Source organism: Triplophysa dalaica, chromosome 3, assembly GCF_015846415.1.
Source record: "Triplophysa dalaica isolate WHDGS20190420 chromosome 3, ASM1584641v1, whole genome shotgun sequence".
Classification (NCBI taxonomy): Eukaryota; Metazoa; Chordata; class Actinopteri; order Cypriniformes; family Nemacheilidae; genus Triplophysa; species Triplophysa dalaica.
The window spans coordinates 5346365-5357088 of record NC_079544.1 but is presented as its reverse complement, the minus strand read 5'-3'; positions in this window follow the sequence as shown (position 1 = coordinate 5357088).

Sequence of the window (10724 nt, the reverse complement as noted above, 5' to 3'; positions counted from 1 at the left end):
TTGACTAGTCTGCATAAAGCCAAGACCTCAACCCATCTGAACACCTTTGGGCCAAACACTCATCACCCAAACCCATCAATAACTTGAACAGAGAGGTACATTCATTTCAGAACAGAAAAAGACCAAACCTGTCATATCTGTCAAAAGAAAGATGGAAACGAAAATCTTTAATATACAGTATTGTACCACACGTTCTCCCAACTCATCACAGACTGTATTGATGTTCGGGCAGCACCCCTCATTGCTTTTTAACCCGTAGGATTACACTTGGAATATTTGCATTTTTTAAACGACATTGTGAATTAATTGCATCTTGTGTTTTATTCGATAAATAAACTGTTACGTTACTTGCTTAAACTGCCTGAATAGCGTCATGTAAACAGTTAAAGTGAAAACTAAACCCCAACACATGTCATCATTGCAAAATTATACCCCGATATAACAGTAAAATTTGCGTGTCCATCGTGTCTACGTGCTGACTCATGGAGTGGAATGGATTATCCCGGGTGAAAAAGTGACACAGAGGGGCGTGGCCCGAATGTTAATATGGGACGAATCAGGAGAGAATTGTGTTGTATAGTATGTTATAGCATTAATATTTGATTTGATTGGAATTGATTATTAAAAAGTGGGACGACCCATTACCTTATAGTCCATATAGTTTATGTATTTTTTTATTTAGTCGAAAAGAAATTAAGGTTTTTGATGAAAACATTCCAGGATTTTTCTCCATATAGTGGACATCAGTAGACTCCAAACAGTTGAAGGTCAAAATTACAGTTTCAGTGCAGCTTCAAGGACTTTAAAAGATACAAGACGATGAAAAGGGATCCTCTCTAGCAAAACGATCAGTCATTCTCTTAATAAATGTATATGCTTTATAAACACAAATTCTCGCCTTGATCTGCTCTGCAATGCACGTTTATTTTCTGCTCTGCGATAAGTGTTCATGACTTCACATAATACGTAATGATGTTGAAAAGGTCAACGCTTGACGTAGGCGAAAGTACTGAGTTTGGCCTACCCAAGGCGTGACCTTTTAAAAACATAGTTACGTAGAACAGAGCAAGGCGAGCATTTGTGTTTGTAAAGCATATACATTTTTTTTAAATGAGCGATCGTTTCGCTAGATAACCCCCTTATTCATCATCTGGTATCGTTCAAAGCCCTTGAAGCTGCACTCAAACTGTCAATTTGACCTCTTTTGTCATTTTGACCAGTCCAGTATATGGAGACAAATCCTTTCATTTCTTTTCGACTAAAGAACAAATACATACAGATCTTAGATGACTACCCAGGTGAGTAAATTCTCATAAAAATGTATGTTGAAAGTGGACGATTCCTTTAAATGTTAGAGGTTTCTTGATCAAAAACAACTTGAACTGTAAAATATATCAGTGCGATTGTTTCATCTCAAAATGCAGATCAGTATTTTTTAAATGGATTTAAACATCCTAATTTATCTACGGCGTAGTCCTGATTTAAACTAATCCTTAAGGGAATCCGTCCCATAAAGTTTGGTCTGGTCAAATGCTTGGGGAAAATACTCTTACTAGATCATAAGAAAATAGACATAAATCAGATTTAATACCGGGAAGGCAGTTGTAAAATCAGGCAAAGCTCAACTGGGTATTTCTCACAGAAATGTGATTGTAAGTCCTTTCACGTACTCTTGAATTTATTTTCCAGAATTGATCATAGTGCCCCATTTATTTTCTGGACTATAGATGCTTGCGCAGTAAATGTGAAATCCTAGTCTCATGAAAAAATAAACTGATCTCTCTCCCTTTCTCTATTCCTCTTTCTCTCTCTCTCCCTGATGACAGAAGAGTATAATTGATAAGTATACTCAAGGGGACTTTCAGTCATATTTATGATTCTTTAGCTCAAACCGTTGCAGGCTCAAATCGCCCTTAGGCACTCAAAGTGCACCTGGGTGTACCCTGGGTAACTGTGCTGCCACACGGCAGCTCTCTTCTGATGAAAATGGAAAACTACTGTAGTTGAGTATGAAAGAAAGAGTGAGAGATAAAGGGACAGAGTGTGTCAGGAATATTTCTGGCTAGATGTGATGTGTATAATCTTGTAAAGCCGTGTCTTTAACAATCCACGGTGGAAAGCAAAAACTATAGGCGCCTTTTGAGAGGTAAGAGATGGAAACTGTTCTTCATTTTCCCAATTGATTGCTTGTTTTAATTGTATTGTTTTTTTCTAAATGTATTTTTCTATATGCAAATTCTTGTATAGCAAACTGATTTCATGTACAATGGTATACTTTATGATGGTACAGCAGATCAATTTCTGAAGCATCAGGTTGTGCAAGCGGTAAGTATGCATGAACTCTACTTTGGTCCGATCACAGTCACACTCTACTGAACGACAATAAAGTGAACGAAAAGGATGAGAGAGACCACAGATGGAACACTTTAATCTCCTAAAGATGTGAAATGTTTCTTTTTACTTTCATATTTACATTTAAATTGGATCATTTTGTCATGCAGAGATTTCTTTGGTGAAAGTAAATTTACCAGACAGCACTCTCCCCTGCATGTGATCTTTCAAAAAGTGTTTCAATTGGGTCTGACATTAGGGGTAATGACTGCATAGAATAATGGCATATGAAATGCAAGTATTGGGTTCTGTTGCTTTCCGAAATATGTATATGTCCTCTTTCTTGGTAGGTTTCCGTGTAAATAACAATAATTATTTAATTTCCAGATTCATGTCTCGCTGTAGAAGCAAACATCTACTAATGTATTATTGAGTGTGACATCACAGGAGAAAATCCAAGCGAGATGTTTCTGAAGCTTGGGTTCAATAAATGCTCTTTTTTCCCTGGGGAGGAAGTTTGGAGCTCTTGCAGTATGATCTTGGAGTACAATGAACTTTAATATTTCAAAAGATCACGAAATGTTTGATGTTCGGACCTCTTTAAAGTTGGATTGCAGTTATACTCTCGGCCAGGAGAAAGTATTTGTTCTAACGCCAGAACAAGAAATATCGAGTTCCGTTTAGAAACACATTTTCTCTCAGTGCTCAGTGACCAACAGATGAGTATAAAACAGGTCAGTAGGCAGACTTGAATCTGTCTGGAAATGTGTTGGTTATGAATGAGTCTCTTTGTCCTGTGTCAGCGAACGCTCTGTTCTGTTGCCATTTCTGATGTTCTCATTCAAATGCTAATGTGCTCAGGTCCTGAAATGCTGGTAATTCGAGGGAATAGCACAGCCGCAAAAATGAATTTTGTTTGGGCTGTTATGTTATGCGAGTCAGGAGGTGGAGATGCAGGTAACAGGGATGTTATGCCATGCCTCAGTTACTGAAAACTTCTGTTTAGTGTCTTGTCCAAACTCCCCAGTTTGATCAATAATTCACAGATTGACATGTTCTCTGGCTGCCTGACTCTCCCTTCACTCTGAACCCTGACATTCACTAGACATGGTTTATTTAGTTTGTTCTTTCACCAATTTCACAGGAAATGCAATTCTATAGTTTGGCACCTTAAGTATTTAATACATCTGTAACAGAATTAAGAAAATAAGAAAATCATATTTTTGAGTGATTTATTGCTCATTTTGCTTTACTTAACAACTATTGAAACTGCTAAATTTGTTTTACTTTTACTTTTACATTGTTTCCTATTTTAAATTCATCCTTCAGAGTTATTTTACTGGTCTTCATGTGTTAATACAGGGCTTTCAAATGCTCGTCCTGATTTTGCCAAATGGTTGATGTCCTCAGGACAACATAATTTGTTGACCTAAGGACAACATTTTTATAAATAAAACCTAAACCCACACCAAACCCTGACCATACCATACCCCTAAAATCAGAGGGAAATATAAAGCGAAGAACAATGGTCCAGAAGCACCTTATCCCGGTTGGAAGATTAAACTTAAAATAAACTGTAAACTATTTTCTGAAATCTGATTGGTTGATTTAAATGTTAAACCCAGGGTCAACATGATGTTGTCCTAAGGATATCAACCACTTGGCAAAAACAGGAGTGCCGCTGTCAAACGGATTTCACAAACCCCTAGGGGTTCGCAAGGGAACTGCGGGGGGTTTGTGTGTTGGTGCACTGCATGTCTACCAGTGCGTGTATAGGATGTTTCCATAACTTAAATAAATAAATAAATATAAATATATAATTATTAAAATATTTACTCAAAATCTCAGGGGGTACTTCAAGTAAATAATTTAGGTCAAAGATGTTCGTTTTGACACAAACGTTAGAAAACCCCTCAGTTGACACCTATATCGCTTTCAATAAACCTTGTGTCTTTTTATTTTTTCATAAATAAGTGTTATTGGTCACACATTTATTTCTGTTTGTGGAAATTGGAAATTGTAACCCAATAACAAGTATCTGAGATCTTGTCAACTTCGAAAACACCCTGTTTGTTATTTTAATAATATATAGTCTCCTGAAAAGTAAAAATGTTCTGCCTAACGTTATACAAAATATAATATATTAAAGGCTTTACTACAGTTGATCAATCCATAATAAGTGTCAAACAATAACAATGCATTTATTATAGAGAGTCTAAATTTAAAGTTGACTAATTTCACTTAACAAATATTAGGTTTAACATGTTTAAATTCAAATTAGCACCTTGTCCTTACATTTCTGTTTTTGATGGTACTATTTTTATGTGGACTTTGTAGTTTTGTTAAATTCGTTTTTTGCCACTTTCTGGTTGTTCCCACCTGGTTGTTTTCCTTTAGCGCTTTTCGTTTATGAAATTTAACTGCATTTGTATTATACAGTATCTCTTACTTGTCTGTGATTACTTGAATCTCCTTAGTGTATCTTGGAGTATGGCTTTGAAAATTAAAAATTGTGATACATAAAGTACAAATTGTGCACATTTTTCAAATTTAAGAGATTTTTGATACTTCATTCTATAAACTTCAACCAAAGCCTACTTTTGAGACACCTACAGTATGTTAAGCGGGGGGTAAGCGATGTCTGATAGTCGATGTTGATGTTTCTAATCCCTAAAACAAACACACCCTCAAACCCCAAAAGGGTCTCGCCCCGATTGTAGATGAACAAACAAGCGAACATTACACATGAGCATACAGTATTCAAGAAAAAAACAGCATATATAAGTTTTGTGAAACAAAGCTAAACCAATGTTACTCACTTATCGCGAAGAAAAATGGACACTCAGCGTCCGATGACAGGGCTTTTCGCTCCTTGAGTTCTCTCCAGCGCTGGAAAACTCATCCGATATTTACACATGTCCTACTTATTGCCTGGTCGTAAGCCTTCTTTTGTTTCACAGACTTCCCTTATTTTTTATCAGCCATCTTTCTGTTTCTGTTGTCGCTTGGCCACTCTCTCCTCAACTTCATTAGTAGGTACGCACCTTACTTCTGATTAGCTACAACTATTATTTTTGTCTCTATTCATGTAGCTCAGTGGTAAGAGCATTGCGATGACAACACAAGGTTGTGGGTTCGATCGCAGGGGATTGCACATACTTAACAACAAAATGTATAGGATAATGCAATGTAAGTCGCTTTGGATAAAAGCGTCTGCCAAATGAATAAATGTAAATGTAGAGTCAAATGTCATCTACCCCATTCATTGTGTCAATATAAGGCAAGACGGGTTGCACTGTATTTTACAGTGCATACACTTTTAATGCATATATTGTATTTGGCCAACAAATTACCGGTAACTACAAGTATTTAGTATGGGAAATACACAGTAATTACACAGTTACACACACCAAGTACATAGTAACAGGACTGTAAATTAAAGTGCGACTGCCAGATGTCTACCAACAGGTTTTTCACGAAACGATGTTAAAACATTACAATTGGATTATGTCCAACGAATACGGTAACCTAAAGAGCCTATAGTTGTGATCCTAGTGATAGGCTTACATCGAAAATGAGAATGCTTACTAGAGGAGACAGGGGAGGGGGAAAGTAATGAAAGGTATGTTGACACTTTTGCCCTTTTTATCCTTTTAACAGCCATCATTTCTCCACATGGGGCTCGTCAATTGTTTCAAGACTTATAATTGGTTTCTTTGCCGTTGTACGAAGGCCTCATGCTGTGTTATAAAGCACCAGAGCTGCAACGATGAGTGAGATTACTTTATTGATTTCCATGTCTTTCACTGTCGTGCACCTATGATGGTCAGTTAGCACATTTTATAAGCAATGGTTACCTAACAATATCACTTTGTACTAAACAATATGCATTGGTATTCACAACACTGAGAAAACCTCCAGTTTCAGCAATGTATGTATCTTCTATAACTGAAAACTTTTTTCAAGACTCTTATCGCCAAGGAATGTGCAGCATGCTACACGGTTGAAGGCAGATCTCAAGATGATGACTTATATGCTGTAGTTCTGTTCACTGATTTTATTTCCCTTTTTCTATTTCTAAGCTGCTGTCCAAACAATCTGTGGACTGTGAATCGCAGATACTTTATCTCCTTTAGCTTGTTAAGAACCGTCAAAACCAAAAAGTTTATAGATATACTGTCACCTTTTCTTACACAATAGAGAAGTTGATGTTGGCTTTTGTCTCCTCCCAAATTGGAGTTTTTCTAGAATCAACACTCTGTATAGCTTTGTAACAAACAGGGCGGGACGAGAGCCGTGAGGGAACGACGCGTTGCACCGGTCTCGCATCTCTCACGTAGGAGATCGGAAGCATAAAAGGACGAGCGGAGTTTACGAAGAGAGAGGACCAGGCCTGGATTTTATTTTATGTTTCATTACGTTTGTGTGGCCGCCAGTCGACCAAAAGGGAGCTGTCGGCCCTTTCGTGGTATGTTTATTATATATATTTTTTTAAGTTGTTAAATGTTCGGCGGTAAAAAAAATGTATCTGCAAGGTGCTAAAATTTGATCATTTAGGATTGAGATGGCTTCCCTGACTTGAGATGCCCAAACTCTCATCGCTTATGAGTTATACTGCCTGAAGAACCCTGAGTAAACACTTTCTACACTACAACAGTCGCTGGTTTACAACAGATAGTCTAGCCGATGTGTTATTCTCTTTTGGTACATTCTCCTGAGCTCTGTTACCTCGACAACCAGGTCTCCGTAAAGCTTTGAGAGATTGCAGCATGATCCAATTAAGGTACATGTCCTCACACGCTGCACTGGAAAGCATCTCGTGGGCCAATGATAATTACCCCGGGGGCTGTGAAACTCCAATAATTTCCTCAGTCCTTACCAGGCAGACGGCAGCTACCCCTTAGTAACTTACTGTCAGCGTGAGCCCCTGGGGTCACCGACAGAGGGCTTTTTGCTGCAACTGTTTATTGATGAAAACACTGATGCATAGCAGAGGCTGGGATGGAGATCAATGTGCTAAGCTTTTTCTGACCAAATGTATTTGTTCATAGCTGAATTATTACAGACCCCTAGTTCTTCAAAATATTTAGTTCAATGCTCCTGTCTGTCACGGTTTTTTTAAAGGGTTATTACAATTAGTGTGTGATTGTTAGTTAAGTTTCATTAAAAGCTGCTGCTCGATTCAAGTTGTTGTAGCAGAAAAATGCTCTATTTACAAAATGGTGATAGTTTAATTAAGATATGGTTCCTTTAATTAACTTAGATGTAGATAAGTATTTTTTAAGCTATTTGAAGTTAACTGATTTAAAAATACTCGTTTTTTATAGTTATTCCAACTTCCAGCTGTCTGCGTTTCATGATCCCTGTCTGTGTTTCCCCGATTATTGTGGACTTTTAGTTTTTTATGCCTTAGTTCCTCTTTCCTGTCTACTGTTGTAGTTTTTTGTAGGTCTTTTGTTCATTGGTTTTGTGTCATGATCTGTTTCAGCTGTGTCTTGTTAGTCCTCTCGTTACCCTGTGTATTTAAGCCCTTGTGTTGCCAATATTTAGAAAATCCCTAATGTGGTCCTCAAGGGTGAGAGTTCCCTGGCACAGGCGGACGAGGGCTACTGCTGGATCCATTGTTTGTCTGTCGTTCTGTAACGACGAGTAACCAGGCAGTAAGGTGGAGCGACATCCAGTAATGGTTTTAATAGATATAAACAACATAACAAAAGAGCCAAAAACACGAAAACCAACTGAATACAAGAGACTGAAGAACAAACTTCTAACAAAGGCAGAACTGATACAGATCATGACACAAAACCAATAAACAGAAGAACTACAAAAAACTACAACACTAGACAGGAAACAGGAACGAAGGCATGCAATTACATTTATGCATTTGGCATACGCTTTTATCTAAAGCGACTTACATATGCATTATCCTTTATATAATATATTATATTATTTAAGTATGTGCAATTCCCTGGGATCAAACCCACGACCTTGACGTTGTTAGCCAAAAAGTTGAATCTAAACGGCGATATAATAAATGACTTGCACCTCAGAGTGTGCAGACGAAAATGCAAAAACCCGCGGTTGGTCACGTGACCTTGCTTCCCACATTGGAAACGCGAATAGTTCCAAATGATTATACAGAACAACTAACATACTTTGGATAAAGCTTTACAGAATAAACAAAATGGCATTTATGTGCTGTGCAAAGGGATCAGTCCACTGGTTAGTCCAGTTATCACACGACTTCTTTCATCCATATCAAGTCATTTATTAGGTTAATGTGATTCATTGTAGTTTATGTGCATATCTTGTAATCTGTTTCAAAATGCATCCAACTAAGTTGAGACTTTCTTATATGCTGTTTTAGAATGTATTCAAATATAGGAATTTCGCATTTGCGCCTTCTAGCTGGATGGAAACACGACCAGTGATATAACGTTTGTCAAGCGATATACCCCCACAGATAAAGTTTCAGAAAAATATTTAGATCCCGGCCTCAAGTGTCTCAGTATATAATGTTAAAAGTAAAACAGAAGAAATCAGAAACTAGACCCAGTGCTTCTGTTCTTTTGCCCTCTTGAGTTATGTTTCGTCTTCAGGGTCTCAAAGTTTTTCACACTTTCTCAGAAATAGCTGCAATGTTTTTCCAATGCATCTGACAGAGAGTTATTTTCTAACCATTGTGTGGGTTTCAGTAAGAGAGAGTTCCCGCCTGTGTCACTGTTTGTGGTAGAGGTGAGACTGTGTGGGAAGGATGGTAGAAGTTATTTGGTGGTACTTGTCAAAGCTTACAGCTTCAACATAATTACACTCTGCATGGACCCTAAAAGGTTTTATCTTAATACTTACAGTGCCATCATGACCTTTTCATATGAGTTCATTTAAGTTATATGTGTCTAAGAAAGAGAGACTAGAAAGTTTAATTCTCAATGTTTTTTTAAAACAGGCAACTAGCAAATTTGTCTATCATTTGAGTAACAAATGTCAATGGTATAACTGACATTACTGTGTGAATCATGAACTAGAAGTAAAAATATCATGTGGCGGGTCGGGCGCGTTACATTTATGTCTGTTACCCTGTTTAGTTTTATCCGTTTTTACCGTTGGACTATATTTTGCCACAATCCCTTACCTGTACCTCGTTGGTTACACCCGCACCAGATGAGCATTCCCTGGACACTATTTATACCCTGTGTTTTGTCATGTTCAGTTTTGAGTATTGATGTTAATGTCGTTCTTTAGCGTTTGTCTGATTCCTGTTCTTGTGGATACCTGTTTTTCCCGTTTTGTTTCCCCTGGACACTTTATTAAAGTCTGTTCACTGGAACTTTGAGGTGTGCTCGCCTGTTTTTGACAGGAAGTGTGACAGGGCACAGGGTATAGCATATTCAACTTAGATAGAAAATAAACACGAAAGTGGACCGTGTGCAGACATGTTGCGCATCTGGCAACCCGATTTTAAGTCCCTGCTTGTGGTCCATTCCAATTCCATTCCAATTCCATTCTCACAATTCCCTGTCTGTCTTCACTGCCATATCTTAATTAACCGAAAGAGGCCAAAAATAGCTTTAAAACTATAGTTCAATAAATTTTTATTTATATAGTGATTCTCACAATGTGCATTGTTTCAAAGGAGCTTTACAGGATAAGATAAGAAAAACAGAACATCTGTCATGTGATGTAATAATGTGACCCTGGTCTACAAAACCAGTCTTATGGGTCGAAATTTAAATTTTTACATAATCTGAAATAAGCTTTCTATTGATGTATGAGTTGTTGGAATAGGATACAGTTCAACTCACAAATCTGAGAGTGCAAAAAAAACAAAATATTGTGAAAATTGCCTTTGAAGTTGTTAATCAGGGGCACTGTGGCAGGACATCCACTCACAAAAATAAAGTTTTGATATATTTAAGGTAGGAAATTTACAAAATATCTTCATGGAACATGATCTTTACTTAATATCCTAATGATTTTTAGCATAAAAGAAAAATCGATTATTTTGACCAATACAATTTTTGGTCTTTTACTGAAAAATTACCTGTGCTACTTAAGACAATCTTTTGATCCAGGGTCACATATAATAACATAATGATAATAACCATACATGGTCTAAATTTCCTATACAAACCATGTTGATGGGAAGACCATCCGGCTTCTATCCTAGACTAGAGTGCATACTCATGGAAGACACCGGTCTCTCGTGGAGTGTCTCAACTAGGATTTGAAGGCAGCTGTGACGAGACACAATTATTGATCTGTTGTCATGGTGCCCCTCCTTTCTGTCATGCCCGCTTCAGCAGAATGATAAGAAGGATGGCACTGGGGGTGGCGCTGATATCACAGAAGCCGTTTGTACAGTCACATATTATTTTTACAATTAGGTAATGAGT